A 21,996-nucleotide genomic window follows, 5' to 3' on the forward strand; every position below is an offset into this window, starting at 1 on the left:
CTTTAGAAGAATGTTTTACTGCTGCTGCTAATGTGTGAGATAAAGTCTGACCTTAAGTGGTGGCAGGTTTTGTAGCCATCCCTCAGGCATTGTGCAGTCCTCAGAGTGTAGACTGAGTCCAGCATAGTCATAGGCTGTTGTCCTTGGAAAGTGACTATCCTTTCTGGGTCTCATTTTCTTGGGTCTCTGAAATGGAGATGTTCTAGGACTTCTAAACTGTCCCTCTGCTCAAAACCTGTGAGCTAATCAACAACTTAGCTCAAACTCTGGTCCTAAACATTAATTTCTATAGAACGTCTCAGGAGAATTTTCTCTTGGCTCAGCGAGAAAAGAAGGCATCAGTCTGGGGTCAAGAATAGGCATGCTTTCTTCTTTTCACTTTAGAGCACCATGCTGAGAGGATACACATCAATCCACAGACACTCAGCAGTAACAACAAATGCATGTACATGCGTGCGTGTGCACACACACGCAGAGTCATAGCCTCACACTCTGCTGGGCACACACAGAGAAACTGCTTGTTCTCTTCGTTCATTATCTTTGGCCAAGAAGGACCAGGCTGAAGCTGCATCCCCTCCCTCCCTCCAGGTTCCCTTTTGGAGTCTCCACATGACAGCGTTCCTTGACTGTCTGACAGGCTATAGGATGTGCAAGACTGAAGCCTGCACATGGCTAATGCATGTTATCTCATAATAATAACAGTGACAACATTCATCAGGTCAGCAGGAGATTTTCCTAAGGAGATGGGGGGAATTCAGCTGGTGAGATGGTGTGTGATCTCCACATGACTGGCCTTTGCCCATAGGTAGGGAAACTGTTGGAACTGTGCTGCTTTCCCAGGGAGAGCACAGGCTCAGCTTGAATTTTAGAGAATTGGGGAAGGAAGAGGTGCTATTTCCTGTGAAGCGTGGGAGCCAAGTCAGACAGAAGGGCTGGGAACAGGATACTACTGGACCTGTCACCAGAGTTCACAGTAGAAACATTTGCAGCAACAGGGCAGGCTAGACTCCTCTATTCATTCACATACAATGTTTTTGTTGCCCACTTACTGTATGCCAGGAGCTGTACTCACTCAGTTCTGGGGACACACTGGCAAAGAAACCAGACTTGTCATATGTCTTCATGAGCTTAAAGCATAGGAGCATGGTTGGAGTGCATCCTCAGAAGCCAGGTTGCCTGAGCTCAACATTCAGGATCCAATATTTTAATGGAAATGTGACTTTAGGCCATTTATTTAACCTTCTGGGCCCCAGATTCCTCCTCTGTAGATTAAGAATAATAATCAGCATTACCTAAAAGGATTATTTAGTAAATACTCAGCTCAGAATGCCCCATACAAAGTCAGCAGCCACTAATAATCTTTTCTTATTTGTCTTTCTTTTTAAAAAAAAAATAGCCTAGGGCTAGGGCTATAGCTCCATGGCAGAGCGCTTGCCTTGCCCATGTAAGGCACTGGGTTTGATCCTCAGCACCACATAAAAATAAGCAAATAAAATAAAGGCATGCTGTTCTTTAAAAAAATAGCCTAACAGGGGATAAGTAAGCAAATAAAAGATGTGGGATGTGTTTGTGTGTGTGTGTGGGCACTTGCACTCACCTGTGTAGGACTTTTGGTAAAGGAAGAAGATACAACCTATTAGGCTGCTTGCCCCAACCTGGAGGTCACAGAAGGATGCTAGAGAAAGTTATCTAAGGGAAAAGAGCAGATCAAATATAGGCAGCTTCCAAATGCTACCTGTAGGTGCTGATTTATACCCAGGACAGCCCCTGCGGATCACATAGCCCTGCTGTCCCTTTGGCATCACAATAGTGGGGGTGGGGAACCACTTTACTTTTCTGCTGTTAACAAAACTCAGCTCTTTATATCTGCACCTCTCTGTCTGTGCTTATTTCTCTCTCTCTATAGCCTAATGAATGTTCTTTGAATTTCCCTAAACTAGGGCAGTAGCACTGATGTTAGAGGAGGGGGAACATCTGAGAAATTCTGGGAGGTCAATTTGGTCATGCCTGTTGGGATATGACAGATGGGAGAAAGGCTGAAATGAGAGGCAGGGCACCCCAGGTCCTGGCTGGACATGAGGGAAGGAACCAGCTCCGGTGATCACACAGTGAGGTTTGTTTGGATCAACTAAGTGTTAGATGTCCCTGGATGTCCAGAGGAAGATCCCCAACAGGTAATGATGGCGAGGGAGCTCAGGATGAGCTGAGGCCACATCCCCTCAAACTATCTGAAATCATGGAATGCTGTTGGTTATTGGCACAGTTGGCTGTTGAAACTGATTTATTGATTGCAATGAAATTGACCTACTTAAGACAATGCAAACATGAGCATCTCTAAAATCAACCGCCAATCCCCTCATGCCTTCCAAGTGAATCTGAATGAAATGTCTTACTTCTCCACTCAAGGTTGACATACCTGCCCTTCACTGGGATGCAAAGCCTCCCTGGAAGGGGAGACAGAGCCCCTGGACACTCTACAGGTGGGAGGGGCGGTGGGGGATAGCCCTACAGAGGGAGGTGCTGAGCCTAGAGGGAGGTTTCTCCCACACCCCCCATGAAACAGTCCCCTGAGAAACACCTGCTCACCCTTACCCTGACCCTGCAGGCCTTTTCTTTTATCATAGCAGTATGATATGGTTTTGTCAAACCTGGTTTTGAATTCTGGCTGATCCATATTTACTAACCATACTGGGTCTCAGTTTCCTCACCTTTAAAATTGTACTACCATGTTTCTTACTATAGATACTCCTCAACTTACAAGGAAGTTACATCCCAATAACCCGCCCCCCAATTGAAAATATCCTGCGTCCAAATGTATTTAAATGCTGACACTGCCCAGCATCGCCAGTATCCTATAGCATATTTCTAGCCTAGGAAAATTTCAAAATTCAAAATTCCAAGTATATTTTCTACTGAATATGTATTCTTTTCTGCATCATGGTAAAGCCAAAAAAAAAAAAAAAAAAAGAAACCTGTAATCTGAAGTATTATAAGTTGGGGGCCCTTTGTATTCTGAAAATTTAGTGCATGATACATATTCATTAACTATTATTTACATACCAGGCCTTCTCAGGGGACATTTACAAAAGTGATGGTCTAATTACTTACAAAAGAGATGGGCTATCAGGGAGTTGCTCTTTGTGTAGGTTTTTTTTTTTCTTGTGTTGGGAGGCATTTGCCAGAACCAGAGTCCTGACCTCCAGGGGTGAGCCGTGCACACCCCTCCCTGCCCTCCCTTTAGAGAAATTATGCTGATCTTTCCTGGCAACCTGCCTCCCTTCCTGAGACAGCCTGGAGATGCATATTTATGTATTTCCAGTCATCACCCAAGAGCTCAGATTTTCCTGTCCTTGGTGTCACTTTAATTAATACACTCCCATGTGCTGGGTGACAAAATTAGGTTGCAGGGGTGGCAGGCGTTTATATCACGAAGGGAGAGAAAAAGGTGTTTTGCACCATTTTCCTTCTTGAGCTCTGCTATTAATCTTTGCAATCAATACTCCTTTATTTTTGGCTCTAGAAGATGGTGGGGTGGAATCAGACTGTCAAACAATTTAAGGCCACATCTGCATAAGTAATAGAGATGGTTTGTTACTTTCACTCTAGGTGAAAACATGTGTCCCTGGCCAGATGTGGCAGGGCCAGCCTCTGTAATTTTCATGCCAACTTTATGATATGTTTGATTTAGGTAAAGTGCCTGGAACCTGCTGGGACTAAGTTGTTATTAAACACCATCTGCAGGTTTCACTTTAATTAATATCGTAAGAATTAGTATCCCATGCTTTAATTACCATGTTAACCCTTTAGGATCACAGAAAGGAGGAGGAAAATGTGGCAGTGTAGACCAGGGTAATTCTTTAGAGGGCTTTGGATTTGTGTGTTGGTGTCTTTTGTCCTGAGCCCCAGAGTTGGTCACTGTCCAGGTGTGACCATGAAAATGCTGTACTTTGCTTATGTGGAAAGGAAACCAGAGTGTAATTGCTCAATATAGAAGGAATCTACTGAAATATCAGTCACATCCATTTCCCTGACCCTTGAAGGGACGTGAAATAACAAATAAATAATAAGTAGCATTTATTGAAGGATTACCATTCTTGTACAATATGCTGTATACTCTCTCTGTGTGTGCATTTATCCCATCGCTCAATAACTGAGGAACTGGTTCCAAGACTTCACCCCATCAATATGAAAATCTGAAGATGCTCAAATCCCATATATATATAATGGTGTAGACTTTGCATGTAACCTACATGCACCCCCTATAATAGACTACTTCCATTATCAAATGCAAAGCAAATTCCATGCAAATAGGTGTTGTATTGTTTTGGGAACACTGTATTGTTTAGGGAACACTGACAAGAAAAGCCTGTATATGTCCAGTACAGATACAATTTTTTTTCTGAATATTTTCAACCTATAGTTGGTTTAATCCTCAGATGTGAAACCTATGAAAGACAAACTGTGTGAATATAAATAATCATAAATATAAATGTATATATAAATTTTTTAAAAATACATATCTATATATAATGTGTTGTACAATACAACTGTGTGGTATTAGGAACTGACTGTGCTTTCCATAAATTTTATCATTTAATTTTTACTACATTGAACTATTGTTGTAGATGAGGAAACTGAGGCAGAGAAATAGTCCACTCAACTGGTATGTATCAGAGCTTGGATTCAAATGCAAACTTGCTTGAATCAAAGCCAATGCTTTTCAATGACATGTATCACTTAATAAAACATTCAAGTTGAAAAGTTGAAAGGAAAGTCTGCAAGCAGAGAGGGGACCTACTGTAGCCTCTTGGCTTTCATTTCCCCTAAAAGAAATGAAACATTCTAATATTACAGCCACTGTCACCTCCAAGGTACTCGGGACTGTGTCTTCATGCTTGTGTCTCAGCTATAGTTGGTTTGGACTTTGAAAATGGTTTGTTGAACCCTGTGGATTAACAAGACTTGAATACTTGCAGACATCACAAGAGATTTTTTTTAAAAAACAGAAAACATAGATTGTAAAGTTTAAAGTTTAATCTTCAAATAATGTTCTGATTTTAAGTTATGTACATTTTCGATTCAGATACCATTATGCAGAAATCTTTGTTCACACTGTCTCTGGCTACAGGACCACAAACAGATCACTTCTCCTATGTGCCTTGGCTTCCTCACAGGAAAATGGAAATGATCTTACTTGCTTCTCTTGGGTTGAATATTACACAGAGAATATTACACAGTGCCTGACAGACAGTAGGTGTTCTTGGAAAGCATGACTCCTCTTGCCAGAGGACCTGACCTTGTGGATGTTCATACTATTGTTCAAGGGGTTATGGTCTTGGAACTCTCAGAAGTTTCCTCCTGGGCCTCAGCTCTGCATTCTGGCTGTATTGTTTATCACGATTGAGTGATAGTTCCTTATAGAAAGGTTCCTTTCAAGGAGCATAGCACCAGAAATGAACTTGAGCTAGAGGGTACAGTTCTTTTTATATTACAGGAGATATCTCTTTACAGGTGAATTGACTCATTCACATATCAGGCAGTCATTGAGCACATTCTGAACCTGGGTTAGGCTGGGCATTGTGAGGTTAACAGTATTCAGTAGCATGACCATATTGCAAAAGTTGCTTATAATCGGGGGACATCCCACTTGTTTATCTGTGCTTCTATCCATCCATCCACCATTCAGACATTTCTACAATGAAAAGATCATTTGCTCTGATGTGCCTGGCATTGTGCTAGGTCCTAGAGATAAACAGATGAATAAAAAAAAACATTGTGTCCACCTTCACGGAGTGGCAGTTGGCAATTCAGAGCAGCAGACAAGTCACTCAATACAATACAGCAAGATAGCTCTGTACCTAAGAAAATCTCTTTGATTCAGAGCATGTTGGGACTGTGTTAGTTTCCTGGGTGGGTTGGATAACAGAAATGTATTTTCTCACAGTTCCAGAGACTACAAGTCTGAGCTGAATGTATTGTCTGTTTCCTTCTGAAGACTGTGGTAGAGAATTTATTCCTTGCTTCTCCCTTAGCTTCTTATGGTGGCTTGCTATTTTGGAAATTTTGTGGCTTTTATATTAACTACATTCTCTGTATGTTGTGTCTGCATCCAAATTTCCTCTTTTTTATAAGGCCACTGGTCATATTGTAGTAAGGTCCACTCTAATGACCTCATTTAAAATGATTACATCTGTTAAAGACCCTATCTCTAAACAAGGTCACATTCAGAGGTACTGCGGGTTAGAACTCCAGCATTATCTATTTCATGGGGATTCAAATCAACCCATAATGTGTGTGTGTGGGGGGGGTGGTGTTCAGTAGAATCCTGAATATAGTGATATGTCATACAAGACCTACAACCTGAGGGGCTGTCTGCTTGTTTAGAAATGTTTCCTTTGGTGGATGGGAATGACCAGAGGTGAGAGAAAATGCTGTGGGCTTGAGGGGAACAATTTCAGTCTGTGTCCAGAATGCAAAGTCTTGGGGTGGTACTGGAGGATGAGCCCTGTGTGGCCTAGAGAGTGGCATTTGGAAGATTGCTTTGTCCTGAAGGGATTGGGAGCCAGGAAGGATTTATCAGAGAAGGATTTATCCAGACAGCACCATGGTGAGAATCCATTGCCACACCCCATAGAGAATCTTGGTCATAGCCAAGTGGCTGGATACTGCACCTCCTCCAACAGGACACAGCTCTGTTCTGGTCAGCCACGTTTCCCAAAAGGGCACTAACATCAGAAGAATGCTGTCCATGGCTCAGTTCAGGTGTCAGGGAACGTAGCCTCTCCCCCAGGAGAGGAGTCTGATGGTTTGGAAGGAGAAGGGAGGCCGTCTCCCACTGGCACTGGCCAAATGGGACTGGCAGAGGACTCTTGAAGGGCAACAGAACACAGTGGGCATAGCTGAAGAGAGGCAAGCTTTGTTGGGATGGCCCTGACCCTTCCACTGCCCCTGGCTAACTCATTAGCTCCTTTCAGTGTGGTCACTCGGCCTGTGAAGCCAACCGTCCTCACATCTGAATCCTCTCCTTCCAGATGGTCTCCAAAAGTCAACCACCCTCTTGTCCTTTTCTTCTCCATCCTGTCTTGCCAAACCCAGGAAGGATATTTTCAGAAATGCCTTTATAGAGATCTGTAAACATCCCTGTTTGTTTACCTGACTAGAGCCTCCAGAATAGAAGAAATGGACTGCAAAACAGTTTTGATGAGATGAGGCAGTATGGACATGTGGCTTATGCATCATTTATCCACTCAAATAAATCATGATGCAATGTTTGCTGAGCAACTCTTGGTACCTAAAAATCCAGGTGCATCCTAGTCGTGGTACCCCAGGCCTTAAGTCCCAGGATACGTGGGAGGCAGCTTCTGTCCTGATTGGTACAGATAACCTGTGAATGTGGCAGTGGTACATTTCAGGAGAACCTTACTTCTGGCTTCAGCTCTGTTTGGACAGACAGCAGGCCCAGAGAGAACTGTCTTTGAATGATGCAGGCCTGTGAAGGTCCCTGGGAGATGCTCATTTTTCTTGAAGAATGGCAGCAGCTTCCAATGAAAATTCACTGCTAACTCTTGCTGCTGAAAGCCCCCTTGTCCCGCTGAGAAAGGACTGGCTTTGCTGTGGGTTTGTGGTTGCTTTTCTGCATCCAGTATTTTCTACCCCACGGTACTATGGGGGCAATATGATGTCACTGAGTCAGGAAATCCAAATCCATCTGAGCTGATGCCTTTGAAGGTGGTGAATTTACTTGGCCTCTTTGGGTGTGGTGTGGCTGTGGCTTGGTATGACTTGGAGGCAAGCTCCCTGGGGCCCTGCTTCTGGGGAGCAGCTGCCAGTGCCCTGCAGGGGCAAAGCTCCCGGTGACTTGGTTTTAATTGCTACAGGTCTGTTCTTTGTGAGATCCTCCCCATGTAGCTCTGAGTCCCAGTAGACGCTGCAAAATGAGACTCCAGTTTTCAAAGAAAACAGCCACGTTTCAGAGAAAACAGTCCATGATGCTGCTTTGTTGGAAGAGAGAATCCTAAACAAGATAAGATTTTCAGTTCCAGTCCAGGCCACAGAATGATGAAATATCACAGCAGGGGAAGAGCTGACAGATCATCTTGTCCAGGGGTTTCCACTGCAAATGTTTACAGGGTCAGGCAGAGAATATAAATGTTGGACTAAAAAGCAAAGAAACTGCTGGGCCTGGGAGGATCCAGAGATCACATGCCACTAAAACCACCCAATTTAAACCAAATACACCATGCCAGTCAAACCAATCACTTCTGGACCTGCCAAACCATTATGGGCACTATATAACATGATTCTCTCATTTACTAGTTGGGATGACCGAGGCTTGTCACAATAGCTAATGCTCACAGAGTGTTTCTCAGTGCTTTTGTAGATGAGCCCACTGATGCACAGAGAGGTTAAGGAGCTCATCCAAGGCTGCAGAGGCAGGAAGCAGTAGAGTGGCATCCAAAGTACCAACCCACTCCTATGTTCTGAACCCCTTTGCCCTGCACTGCCACCCCAGTCTGCATGCACCCTCAGAGATGGAAAGTGCAGGGCCCTGGACTTTCAGGATGATAATACATGGACTGGACCATGTTAGTCCCCTATTTTTTCTTGCTTCTCAAGAGATAACATGTTGCTCATGTGTAGAGCCAGGCTTTGCAGCCAGTACGGATGGGTTACATAGTTAGCTTTTGTGCTCACCAGCTGCAGGGTTCTGAGTAAGTTGGTGTAAGTCTCCAGTTCTTGGGGAAGTTGGGGTCCTGAGAATGTGATGACTTCTTCCATGGATGTTAGGACAATCCTATGAAAGAGAGACTGCCAGGGTCCATCAGTGGACTTTCCCAACAGTTTTCCCATAGTAGTTTGCCTAGTTCCTTGGCTGGGTGTTTTACTCCCATCAGATAGTCTACTATTGGACAGCATCACAGTTATCCTGGTGTCTTGCCCAAACCCTTAGAAGTTAATGGAATGAATAATTATCCAGAGAACAAGAAATGGGACCATACTCCATCCTGCCAACATCCTGGTATTGCAGCTGCAAACAGTGTTGATATGATGGGTCACAGGCAGATTCCCAATGATGCCTGTGATGATGCCGGCCTGGCCAGAGAGACTGCCAGGCTGAGGTCATTTGACTTGTGGGGCTCCTGGGGTGGTGAGGCTGGCACCTGGCATAGATAACTATGCCACTGAAATCTTTTGTCCAAAAAAAAAAAAAAATCAGCTGTAACTGAATGGTCCATGACATGAACATCATCTCTAATTGGAACTGGTTTGGGATGATCTCTTAAGCATCTTTGAGATGCAGGCCTGAGAATTCTTGGCATTAGATTGACCGACAGGCAAGTACAACCTGGCCCTAGCATGCATCAGCTCCAAAAACCTCATAGTTGATCTGTAAGGTGGGAAGAGTAACTTATCACAAAATGTGGCTCTAAAGAATAAAACAAACCAATCCCTGTAACAGCACTTGGCACAAAGTAGGACTCCTTCTATCCTATGACCACAAACAAGACTCATCAATACCAAACACACTTTTATCCTCCAAACTCTCTCTCCTAAACTTTCCCCCAGAGTCTGTATCCTTGTTAATGTGATTTTTCTGCAAGCTGACTCAGAACGGGTAGCATCATATAGCTTCACATTTAATTACAGCTGGTTTTGCATTGTTCAATAATAGGCTTGTGTGCGCTAGTATTTTCTCTCCAGCTTTCCCACGAGGGAAGGGCCCGAGTCTGTTTTCTTGCACAGTGAGTACTGATTGCCAGATCTATAAACAAGCTCAGGTGTGCAGGTGTCTCTTGTGCTGCAACCTCTGCACCAGCTGCTGCTGCTGTTTTTTCTGTCACACGAATCTGCTTCCTATGGGGTGCCATCCCACTACTGAGGATGCTTTGCCTCTACCAACACTACTCCTTTATTTTAAAGTTTGTCCTAGTGAGTGGTTTTTCTTAGTCTGAGAGTATGGGTCTTCTAGCTAAACCCTCCTCTGCCATTCCTTTCCTATTCCTGACCCGGGGCCCTGCAATGCACACTCACCCATACACACACACCCAGACCTGCACATGGGCGCTTGAACCTACTGCTATTCCCCCAGCTCTTTCTAAAAATGCATATATCATGCTTTCCAGAGTAAAGCTTCCCTGCTGTACAGTGTACAGGACAAGCCACCTGCTCATCTCATTCATTCTCTGACCCTATGTTTGTCTGGGAAGCATTGATAGTTCATCATTTTTCCATTATCTGTGCACCTCTGCAGTTCCATTATAACTATCTGCTAAGTATTTTATGGGTAATTGTTGTCTCTATCCTATCCTTAATGCTTCTTAGTTATTTACCGTTTCTGCTCCTCCTAGTAAAATATAAGTAGTTCCCAGTATGTTTCACTCTCTTACACACATCCATGATCAGAAGAAAATATTGCTACCTTTGCCCAGAACCTCTTCAATCCTCTCCTCTATGTGTCAATTTTCTCTTTCTCTTTAAGTCTTGGCTTCACTTTCCCTGCTCCCTCCTTGGCCTCACCTTTCCTACTAACCTTGTCTTTGCCCCACCCTCCAATGCTTCACACGTCAAACTGGGATAGGCTCCAGATCCTGTTGCCATGATTCTGTGGTTAATTCTATTGGTGCATTTTGCATGAGGCTATTAATCATTGGTGTACTTGTTAATCCTCCCCACCTGGCAGTGGGTTACTTACCATCTCCACTGGGTGATGCTGAGGTGTATTGGTGAGCAGCCCTGATAGTGAAGACAATTCCTTGGCTCGTTCCTTCTGTAACCTCCCATCAATTCCTTGATCCCCCAAACCTTTGTTTCTTCATCTGTAAAAGGAGGGGTGGGGGATAATAACCTTACAAGAGGATTATTGCTAGGTTAAATAAGGTAACACAAATGAAGCATTAGCAGAGTGTGGGAGTTACTATTATTGTGTCTTTCTTCTAGCTCAATATGCTTATCAAGTGACTGCTGGGGAAGCAGACATAGTAGAGGGACTCAGACATCTCCAAAGAAGAAGAGGGAAGAAAGAGTGGTAAAAAAAATAAACAAACAACAACTAGGCAGGGAGACAAGAGAGTTGGGTTGTTGCTCTGGAATGGAGGGGGAGTCAGGCTGCCAGGAGGGAGGGAAGGCACCTTCACAACCTCCCAGAAGGTTGCTATTCTGATTTGCATTTCAGTCACATTTATGACAGTCTCATAATGGATTAAGAGCCCCAGCACTGATATATTAAAGGTTAATGGTGCATCCTGCTTTTGTATTGATTTGTGGCAGCAAATATTTGCGGATGTTGAGACCTGGGAGCCAGCCATACTCTTAGAATGGAGATGCTGCCTGATGGCAGGGTTGCTTCTGCAGGGTTTCCACAGAGTGTTAGGGAACCAGTTCCCAGGGGAGCAGCTGTGTCCCCAGGGGAATTCTCTCAGCCAGTGTACGTGGATTTCCATTAGGTATATGAAGAAGCTAGATCTTGAAGTACCAACACCCTGAGGATGAACCCTGCAGGCCTGACTCCCAGGTTCCTTAGTGCTCTGTTCCAGGGGTGGCTGTGACCTGCAGAGTTTATGCTGGCCTCCTGGTCCAGGGCCAAATCTCTTCAATTCAAGCATTTCAAGTCATTGCTAATCCTGCTTCTCTGCAGATGACCTATCAAACTCTGATCCTGAAATGAGACTGGTTGACTCAAGATGAAGACTTTTCCAACAGAATTTCCAACTTAGATGTTTTGAAGGCAACTTTTAGCCTAATTCATATATTCAATATGATTCTTATATATAACCCATGTTCGTTGCAGAGTCTACCATGTGCCAGACGCTGTTTGGGTAGGAGGCAAATTATCTCAATTTGGCTGATATTTTGTTGGTTTGGGTACTAAAATTCCTGCACCTCAGGAAATTCCTCAGTCCTGGATAAACTTGGATAGTTGACCACCCAAGGTGTAGGTGCTGGTGATACAGCAATAAGGTGGACAGACAAGTCACATTCTAAGGGGGAACATTGACTTTAAACAGCCATCCATGTCAAGCTTTGATATGTTTCTTTATTTTTTATCATGTGGTTTAAGGAGTGTGTGTTTTATGTAGGGTTGTCAGCAAAGGGCTCCTGGAGAAGGTGACATTTGATCAGAGACTCAAGACACAGAGAAAGTGGGCCAATTAGAGATGTGAGGGAAGAGTATACTAGACTGAGGATAAAATACAATGACAGAAACCCCAAGGTAGGAGGACAAGCAGGCAGATGTGGTAAGATCAGAGGTATTGGGTCCAGATCATGTGGAAATTCCAGGCCACAAGAGGATTTTGTATGTTTATCTGAGAGACAAAAAGCCATTGGAGGGTTTTGAACAATGAGGTGATGATATGATCTGGTATGTATTTTCAAAAGAAAGCTTTGCTTCCTCCCAGGGAATAGACTATAGGAGTTAAAGGTGGAAGCAGACTATTCAAGAGATGACCTTAATATCCTGGTGTGATGTAGAATGACTCATGGTGAAGGAGATGAGAAGAGATTAGATTCTGAATTTCTCTTGACAGGAGAAGAGACTGGATATGCTGAAATTGTACATGAGATATGTAATAAAGAGAGAAGTTGGTAGTTATTCTAAGACTTTTGGCCTCAGCATTTCAAATAGAGCTGCTTTGAGGTGAGAGAACTAGATGAAGAGAGGGTTTGTTGCTGGGTTTGGGGGTTTGCAATTTAAGTACTTGAGTTAAGTACTGGGTACCTACTAGCCATCCAAATAAAGTTGTCAGGGGCAGTTGCCTGGAGTTAGTGGGGTGGGTCAGGGCTGGAATGGTACATTTGAAATCACTAATGTACAGATATATCTCCAGCCAATAGATTTGATGAGAACATGGCAAAAGCACTGTCACCAGAGAAGAGAAAGAATCTGACTCTTGAGCTCTGGAACCCTCCAAGATTCAGAGTCTATGAAAAGAGAGAACTGGGGAAGATGATGGATATGGAGGTGACTGCAAGATGGGAGAAGAGATACTAGAATGACAGCTTAGAAACCAAAGGAAAGAGAGTTTCAGAAGGGATGAAGTGATGTTTCCACCAAATGCTGCAGGTGGGAGTTAGAGTGAGGACTGGGAACTGGCTGCAGTATTTGGGAGACCATTAATGACCTTCACAAAAGCAGCTTCCATTCAGTGGTGGGATGAAAACTTGAGTAAGACAGGATGGTGAGAAATGAGAAGAGGGTAATGGAGATGATAATTGTAGAAAACTCTCCAGAGAGCAGGAGGGGTGGCTGGAGGAGGATGCAATATCAAAGAAGGAATTTTTTTTTTTTTTAAGGTAGAAGATGTATGTGTTTTCAAGCTGATGGAAATGATCCGTAAAGAGAAGCAATTTTGTGATGGAGGAGATAGAGGTGACAACGGCAAGAGCAATGTACTTTGAGAAGGCAAGAAAGTCTGGGATATAGGAGAGAACAGAAGCAGAGATAAATGGGAGCAAGGGCAGAGCCACTGGTTTAAAAGGAGGTCAGGCTTGCATTTGGTGGTTTTAGAAAAGAGAGTTATTTAGGAAAGCAAAGTTCTTTACTGATGGCTTCTACCTTCTTAGGAAATAATAATAAGTAGGGTCATTATCTAAGAGTCATCCAGGAGAGTGGGAGAATGAATTGCACAGGGAAATTTAGAAGATTGCCAGGCAATATCAAGTCTACTTGATGTTAGGAGGTTAGTGATTCTAAGGTTAGACCAATCATCATGCTGGTCTCCAGCCTGGATTCACCTTCACCATATTCAGCCTTTTAGCTATAAACACAGAGTTAGTTTAAATTAGATTTGATTATTCTAGAAAACATGAACTCAGCACTGCTATCTATCAGCCCACATGTGGGGTGAGGAGATCCAGAGATGAACACAGTCCATGGCCCAAGGGAGCTCACAGTTGAGTCAGGGAGGTAACATGTGGAATATAAGAGGGTAAACATCAATATGGGGCTCAGCCCAGAAAGCATCGAGGACTATAGACCCGGTAGGTGTGGACTCACTCTTTTGAGAGGACGTGACAGCTGAGCTGATTCCTCTCATACATTGTTCCTGAAAGAAGACTCAGGCTTGAGAGAGCAGGAGATCCTCTGGGAGGACACCCCATGAGCAGGGTAGCTGTGAAGAGGTTGAGGAGACAGAAGCTGAGGTGCAGAAGGCTTCCAGACAGAGTCTGTCATTGCCAAGCACATTAGAGACCCCCAGATTCAACTTACTGTTGAATATGGACCATATGTGAGGACCTGACTCACAGTTACCTAACCTCATCAAGGTGTTCATTACTGAGCCCTGGTCACTTCCATGTCTAGGACAAGTTTGGCAAATAAGAAACATGTGATGCATGTGCCCACCTTTCAGGGACTCACACAGGGCCACTCTTGTTTGCTTTGGGGCCAGGACTGAATCCAGGCAGAAGAAGCAGAAGTGAGGTAAAGTCCAAGAGCCTGGCCTGGGACTCTCAGCCCTGTCTCTCTGGGTCCCCCTTGGTCCTTTCGGGGTTAGTTGGATGTGTTTGTCTGGCTCTAGGGACTGAAAATGGAACTACCCCAGTCCTTGTAGAGTTTATTTTATGGCTGGATGACATTTGATGGGCTGGGAAGAACAGAGGCTTCCTTCCTCTAGATGCATCAGGAGCAACTCTCTAGCCATTAGAAAAGCCGGTGGCCACAAAGGACAGAGGAGAGCACAGAATTATGTTCCAAGGCCCAGGACTGATGGTTGGGCATCAGAGGGATTTTAAAACTCATTCGGTTCACATTTTTATTTATAGCATGATAAAAATGGTAATTTTACAGAAATACATTTGTAAGAAGTGACAGTCAGCTGTCCTCTGCTTTATTCCTCCTGTTTTTTTTAAATATTTGTCTACATCTATTAATGGTTGTATTTTATCAGAATGAAAATGGATACTATGTATAAATGTCTAGAGGTGTTTTTATTTTATCTTAGTGATTTATTTAGAGCATGTTTTAATTCTAGCGGTACAATAATCTTCCATTACTTGAGAAACATACAGACCAAAACTTCTGGTGAAGGCCAGAAACCAAGGGTAGGACCCAGAATTCTATATGCTGCTTTTCCTATACATACACACCTACAATAAAGTTTAGTTTATAAATTAGGCACAATAAAATATTTAAAACAATAACTAATGAGAGCATAATTATAATAATAGTAAGAAGTTATTATAATTATTAAATAGTAATTACAAATTAAATAGTTATTATTATTATCAAATAGTTATTACCATTATTAAGTCTAAAGGAAATATACTTGGAAAGAAAACTGTGGTGGGAAGTTGGAAGAGGGAGGAAGTACCCAGTAGCTGAGCCTCTGAGGCGGCATTCGCACTCAGGTTTGAAGAAGGGCTTTGTGGTCTAGGAGAGCATGTGTTTTCCTGTCATGGGCCACTTGGCTTTCATCCTGGTGGGTCAGTAAGTGTCCTCAAGCAGGGTTACTGAGTCAGTTTTTCCCAATTGGGATTTGGATCTGCAGTTACTCGCTGGCTACTCAGAATCGCACCCTGGCTAGGTTTTGGATACAGGGAGCCTGGGTGTACCCCAGCACAGGCTTACTCGGGGCTTTCCAGAAGGCGTGGAGGAAGGTTGCAGAGTAGGAGAAACTGATTTGTGAGCTTCACTTCCTCTGCTCCTAGGCAGGATGACTTCTGCAGGGCTCTCTGTGGGTGGGCTCTTCTTGGCTCCTCTCTTACTGGTGCAAGAAAACACACACCCTAGGAGTCAACTCCTATAGCTAGAATACATGTCCTGGCTTCTCTGCCCTGTCACTCACTCCATTTTTTTTTCTGTAACCCTTGCTCTGCTCTGTTAATCTTCCTGCTACTTTTCCTCACTTGATACATAACATCAGAGGTTACCTGACTCTGCTCCCACCGGCCACTTCAGACCTGCAGACTGTTTTCTTATTGCCTGAAAATTGAGACTGCTTTTCTTCTCTAAAACATTTTAAAGTTAAAAGTGGGGGGAGAGACATGTGACAGAGTGTATGTATGTGGCTGTCAGAGCCCACCTATGTCCCTTTCTAAGAAGTTTACTGACCCCAGCATTATTGTGTTGCTTGGTTGATGGTGCTTGTCTCTCTCTACCTCAATAATCTGAGCTCCACAAGGTGGGAAGTTTGTGTTGCCCTATTCCTAGCTCCGGGGCCAGCCCTCACATAAACAGGTGCTCAGCAAATAGAATGATGAAAGAAGGAAGGCACGTGGAAAGCCTTGCACTGCATGGGTAAAGGCTGGTAGAGGGGGGAGACATGAGAGAACATGGGGGAGGAACCCTGGGGGAGAAACCCAGGAGGAGTGAAACTGGGCAGTGGATGCTTCATGGTGCTGAAAGATCCATGGGCAGATTGTGGAAGCCCAGCAAGTCAGGTTCAATTGCTTTGTGCAACATCATCTCTTGTAGAATCCAACATGAGACAGAAAGAAAAGACTGCTGGAATGATAGTAAACCCATCTGCTCACTGTAGTTAAGACAGCTTCAAATTATAGGGATGAACTTCCCCACCCTTCTGTGTCTTTTGAGCCACTCCACTATTTTCTTTTCTCCTTCAGAAAGAATAACAGGGCTTCAGGATTTAGATTTGTCAGGCTCATGATAGGGCATCCCCATAGTTGTTGAAATCTGTATTACATATACTGTATATTGATTCTGCTCTTGTTGCAAGTGTATTTATCTCCATTGCCAATGTAAATATTTCTGTTAACATGCAAAGATGTGTTTATAAATTCTGTATTATTGATTTTTCTCATGCTGCAAACACATTTATCTCTTTGTTAATGAAAATGTATCTAGGAAATAGTAAGATTGATTTATGGGGAAAGGTGTGGGAAGGGAGGGAGATGGGGCTGAGCTGGGGGGACTGTCCTTGGCTACAGCTAAAGGAGACCTTGTGGGACTTCTGGGAGATGCATGTGCAATGGGGGGAAACTGCATCAGAGTCAAGGAATGCTTGCAGAGTCCTTTTGCCAAGATAGTCTGATGTGCTCATAGGTGTCAGCTATGCTTTCAGCTGGAGGTGACCCCAAAATCAGCAATCCAGAGATAGAAGCAACCTCTATTGGTCCCAAACCCAGTTTTAGTAGAGCATAGTTGAATGAATATTGGTCCAAAGGTAAATTTGCAGGAGAGGGTAGGTTTTGCCATGGGAGGATTCCAACATCAAATGTTATTCAAAGTGAGAGGCATAGCAAACAGTGATGGGGTAAGCCTCACATGCCAATCCAGACTCAGCTGGGCTCCTGGGGGCAATACTTTTGAAGCCATTCCTCCTGAGCAGTTTCTTTTCCAGATGTTCATTACTTTCCTAGGGAGGACTCTGAAGCAGTCCCATCATTTCCCATGAAACAAAGGTCTTGCCTGCCAGTGGAGTTTGGATGTCTCCATGCTCAGCCTAGGTTTAGACTTCCCAAGGTCATCATGTTACTTATCCTAGGTACCTAAAGTATGTGCTGTTAATAAGGCCACACACTATTAAATGCCAATAAGAAGCATTTGTATGTATCTTGATAGTGAGGTAGAAAAAGATGGATGGGCCTCAGCTTTCTTACTGAAGAGATAGGTGGCTCAATGGGGACATCTGATCCTAGAAAGTGAGTCACGCTGCCTGCTCACACCTTCTTCCATCAAGGTGCAACCACCCCAGCCAGTATCCATAACTCTATCACATGGCCCTGATGATTCCATTTGGGCTACTTATTGGTAGTCTAACAGAGGAGCAGCATGTATTGAACATTGACTGTGTGCTGGGTACATGCCTGTAATCATTAGTGTTTGCCAACCCTGTGAGATAGGTATGAATTATGAACACTAATACCTCAGTCATAGATAACTTGCCTCAGTCAGTGGGTCTGGATCCATTAGAATCACAGACTGATGAGTGCCAGCCTCAGAGTTTCCAATTCCATAGGTTTGGGTTAGGAGTCAAGAATGTGCATGTCTCGAAAGGACCCAGGTGTTAGTGAGACTACAGATCTGGGAACCACTTGGAGAACCACTGAAGTATGTCAAACAGATAAGGTGTTCAGAGTCAGGACCCTCATCCAGGTCTGCCAGTTTCCTAGACCTATTTAACTGGTAAAATTGCCAGTCTTTTTAATTGGTAAAAATTGCCCCATGATGTGTGTCCCACATGATCCGTATTTTCTCTGCACACCAGGGCCTTCTCTGGTAATCTCTTCTCTTCCTGGAATGCCCTACACCTTGGTTCTCTACCTGGCTGCTCCACCCATCCTTCTGGCTCAGCTTAACACCTCCTCTTTAAGAAGGCTTCCCCTAACTCTGGCCAAGGATTAACAGCTCCTCCTGTGTCTCTGGGAGCCCCATATGAACCTGTATTTCCATCCCACTTGTATTGTTTAATAATTTTGGTTGATTTCTCTATCATTCACCCATCTCCTGCTGCAAATCCTGTAGGATGCTCACTTTTTATCCACCTTCTAGGTGCCACTGTGCCTTATCTAGTAGACACTCAGAAATTATTGGTAAAATAACTGATGGAATGACTTTATTGGGTTGCAAGGTGTGCCCTATGCTTACAGAAACCCCACTTGTGATAGGCAGGTACATCCTTCATCTCCCTGAGGTGCGAGTGCCTGGATACATGTTAGCAGTTGTAGCTGAAGAGACGGGCTTCAGAGAAGTGCTGAATTTAGTGTGCTGCCATCACCACCTCCTCCTGGCCAAGCTTCTTTCGCTTTTTCGGATGGGCATCCTATCTGGCTTCAACATCTGTCTTCTGCTGACTGCCAGCATTGGCTTGGCAACCTGGATGGCTGGCTGTCCTTGCTCTCCTTTATTCTCCCCTGAAGCATGGTTTCCTTCCAAAACCATGTACTCTGACAAGAGGAAGACTGCCCAGGGAGAGGATGGCTTTGGTGTATGACTAGTTGGATCCTCTTTTCCAACCTCCCAGATAATCTTGCATAGGTTTATTCACCCTAAAATATTATGGTAGCACCCACTGTGTGTGGCTTATGCTAGTGAGCCTGGAAACCCTTTTTTAAAGAGGGAGTGTGCATCTGTGATAGAGATGTCTCTGCACAGTTTGTGTCTATGAGAGGTGATGGATCAGGCCGTGGGGTCTTGGTGGTGAGACTGGGAGAGGAAGATCAAGATGATTTTCTGAGATGGGAACAATGAGCCTACTGGAATACAAAGGGAAACAGCACCATAAACATTCGGGTTGCCTGCTTGTCATCCAGAGATGCTCCCCAAGCCTCTGGCCATGGGTGCTGTTGTGAATAAATACCAAGACTAGAGAGGAAATCTCCATTTCAAATGCATGGATGAAACAGGAGTGCAGAGCTCCCTGGCACTTATGCATTCATTCCATACTCAGGGAAACTGCAGTAATTTAGAGTAGTTCAGTATTTAGACTCAACTGTGTAATTCATCCTGATGTTTCCCATTCATCAAAGCCTTGTGTTTGTTTGTATTACCATGAGAAAAAATTTTTTAAATGTGGTAAAAAAAAAAAATTCCCCTCCTTTCATTACAGGCAAATTACGACAGAGTTACAACCCTTGGGGCCCTTCAAGCAAAGGAACATCTTGCTTCAATTAGATATAAATAATGAACAATAATTAGAAAGATTCCTTCATCGAATTTGTTATGTTTCCTTTCATCCGCAATGTATTGAAATGAATTCTGAGCTCTGTTTTTGGGTCATGTAGCAGGAACTGAAGGAATGCTATGGGATGTGCCTCCAAAACAGGAGGAAACATTCCACTCACCGCTGGCCCTTCTCTGTGCCAGCTAGGAAGGCAGCCATCAGAGCTGCATCCAGACCACAGATGCAAAGATGGGTTGCTTCAGCTCTAGTCTTCCCAATTCTTACAATCTCCTGGGTACTCAGATGTATGGTGCTACCTGGGAATCATGGCTTCTGGTTTCCAAGCACTGACTGAATCAGGCACTGTTCTGGGAGCTGAAGACACATCCCATTTCATCTTCCTTGGTAACCCCCTGTTATTTAGGCTCTGCTTCTGTTCCTAATTTTAATATTTAGAGAACGAGGCACAGGGAGGCTGCAGTATTTGTAATGGTAGGGCTAGGAGGCAAGGCAGGTAGCTGGATTCCAGAGCCCCTGCTTGTCCTCTTTCTGGAATGCTCTCCTCGGAAATCCCAGTGATCTCATGCTACCTGAGAAGGCTCCAAGGTGTGGAGAAAGCAGAGGGAGGTTAGGGATGGGGATGGCTTCCCACGGGGAAAGGCAGCAGCTGTGTCTTCAAGGGGCTCGTAGAAGAGAATAGCCGTATGATTGAGATAAAGGGATTTCAGGCAAAGGGAAGTTGGATGGCCTGGTGACATAGAAGGGGAGTGGGTGGCATTTCTCAATTTAAGATAGGCTCTGGTGCTGTGTGAGGATGAAACAATTTCCAGAGATGAGACTGGAAGATGGAGGGTTGTGTAGGTCAGGCTGGGAAGATGGGTTCTTCTCTTGGGAAAGGTGACTCACTGAGATGTAGGGGTAGTGATGAGAGGGAGGAAGAGAGACTGAGACTTCTAGAAGAGAAATAAGTAAGGAGTGATCAGGTTGGAGCTTGGAGAGAACCTGGATCCCCATGGGGATTTCTGACTTTTGCAAATCTGTCTTGCATGTGACATCTTTAGCACACTGTGCTGGGTACTGCTCTTCCAGGGGTAAGTATGTACTTTGTACAAATTGGTTCTTCCTGCTCTGACTACAGACATTCTCGACTTAACAATGTTTCAACTTAGGGATTTATGACTTTATGATGGTGTGAAAGTGATAAGCATTTGGTAGAAATTGCACTTTGAATTGTGAATTTGGACCTTTTCCTGGGCTAGTGGTACATGGTATGATCCTCTCTTAGGATGATGGGCAGCAGCAGGCACTGCAGCTCCCAATCAGCCATGTGATCATGAGGGGAATCAGGGCTCTCTTGCCAGGGTTTTTTGGTTACAGATATTCAATAAATTGCATGAAACATTCAATGCTTTATTCTAAAATAAGCTTTGTGTTAGATGATTTTGCTCATCTACAGGCTAATGTAAGTCTTCTGAGGGTGTTTAAGGTAGGCTAAGCTAAGCTGGGAGGGTAGGTATTAACACATTTTAAATTTAATGACATATTCAAACTAAGATGGGTTTATTGGGACAGACCCCCATCTTAATTTGAGGTGAATCTACATTTCTACTTCCAGAAAGAAGTCTCTTCTTCCATCCCCAGCTCAGATGTCTGTTCTCAGGTGGGGGGGGTCTTCCTGATACGCTGTGCCCCTCCAGCCTGCACCTAACACAATGACCACCTCTCTTCCACCTATCCAGGCCCTCAGAAGTGTTTTGTCTAATCTTCACCATCTTTTAAATAATGCCGACATTTGAAAAGCATAAGGTGTCATGTAAAAATCCGGTTTTCTTTATATTTTGGAAAAACAGATTGGTAGAGGTTGGTGATCAAAGTCAATAACTGGCTGGAACCCCAGCCCATCTGCAAGCTTTGAAAGGGATGCTTTTTAATTGACCCAGCCTCATAGTATGTATCTGCCCCACACTAGCACCAAGTGTCAAGGACTAGTCATTGTCAGTCATTGTCATTGTCATGATCATCATGTCTTTCTGACATGGTTCTTTCCTGCCACAGCCTCTCTGGGCATTCAATTTCAAGACTTTCAGTAGTTAATGTCTTGTGTTGCCCTGACTCTTATGCTGTGATGATTTGTCTAGACACCTATTTCTATAGTTGGACTCTGAGCTTCCTGAGAGCAGGAATCATGTCTACCTATTTTATTCCTCGAGCTCAGTGCAGGAACTGGCTTTATATGATAGTACTGAATTAATCTGCGCAAAGGACACATACCTATGATATACTGAAGCCAGGCAAGTCGTGCTCTAGGCTGAGGGACTTGTGCTATTGGACATTGGGTGGAGGAATGTGGACTGTGGAACATGGTGGGGCTTAGAATTCAAGAGGGTTTTACAGCCCATTTATAGCCCTGCGGTGTGCAGTGTGCAGCATGGAC

General features: G+C 43.9%; 1 protein-coding gene across 1 annotated transcript in view; it reads left to right on the forward strand.

The window, feature by feature from the left end:
- The window catches only part of Grid1 (glutamate ionotropic receptor delta type subunit 1), a 711,129-nt gene that overhangs the window by 644,475 nt on the left and 44,658 nt on the right, over nt 1–21,996 (forward strand). The gene's annotated exons all lie outside the window — the stretch shown is intronic.

This window comes from Marmota flaviventris, chromosome 4 (assembly GCF_047511675.1).
Source record: "Marmota flaviventris isolate mMarFla1 chromosome 4, mMarFla1.hap1, whole genome shotgun sequence".
NCBI classification, from domain to species: Eukaryota; Metazoa; Chordata; class Mammalia; order Rodentia; family Sciuridae; genus Marmota; species Marmota flaviventris.